We start from the raw sequence: 1,165 nt of genomic DNA, 5'->3' as shown, positions 1-1,165 counted from the left end.
CAGCAGGACTCCAAAGAAAGCAAAGAATGTTAGTCAGAGAAATAATAAAGTGTTCTCTCTAATGCAAAAAATCTGCCTTTGGTCTTTGTTGTTACTGGTGAACCTACTTGCTGGGATGCAGCCAGATAATTTTCAAGTCTTAGCCTTTCCTTTAAAAGGGAAAATTAATTTTTAAATTAAATCTAGGTAAAGAGACTTAGACTTTTCTGCAACAGGAGAGTGTTACTGAAGGCAAGGTGTGTAATGCTCCTGTCAGCATCAGAACGCTTCTGCAAATAATTTATTTTTACTTACAAAATATATTACAGCTCTTTTTGTTGAGTATTGCTGACAAATCAAAGCACCTGGTATCCTCTCTCTTCATCCCTCTTTAATTGGTCTTTGCTGGTAAACATGGGCCATATCACCACTAGAGATCTCAGACATAATTAGGATCATCCTCACAATAGTCTTGGACTCTGGATATTTGACACACATTGGATTTAAACATACTGGATGGCTTCCAAAAAGTCTTTGGCTGGATGAGGAACTGACCCCATATCCTCCTATCTTGAGATAGTCTTAACCACAACTGAGTACAACCACCTTTCAATGAATTGTTTTAGTAGAAACTCTCAATATGAATAAAGTTGCAGTAGATACTACAGAATATAGGCATTATTACATTGCCAGAGAATTAGTCATTCCTTTCCCCATTTTATCCTCCTACCTTTTTTCTACTGTCATTGCTTCTAGGTATTAATGCTTTTTCTCCTCCCTTCTTTGCTAAATAGAATAGAACTATGTAAAATACTGCATTATATTGTGCACAGACATGACGATTATGTTACTTGGCTTTTATTTTTAGGGAGAGTGTATTTTGATTAGGAAAATGCTATTTGTTAAGAAAGGTTCAACCTTGCCTTTTGGGCCCATTGCGCCCATACAAAGTTGCAGGTGAGATGAACTGGCACCATCACAAGCCATGACAAGAATCCCAGCCCTTTCACCAGCTACTGCTTAGCCTGACAGCAGATCCTCACAAGGCAACTCATTAAAGCTGAGGGATTGTATCTCAGGCTGCCTATTTGTATGTTACCATGTTTAACCCTTAGGCTCCAGCTTGCCAGAAGAAGTACATTTTCCTGCCTAGAGGGTTCAGGACCAAAAAGCCCCACAGTATCAT

This window comes from Mesitornis unicolor, unplaced genomic scaffold (assembly GCF_000695765.1).
Source record: "Mesitornis unicolor isolate BGI_N332 unplaced genomic scaffold, ASM69576v1 scaffold3985, whole genome shotgun sequence".
Lineage (NCBI taxonomy): Eukaryota > Metazoa > Chordata > Aves > Mesitornithiformes > Mesitornithidae > Mesitornis > Mesitornis unicolor.
Note: the sequence above shows the minus strand (reverse complement) of the source record.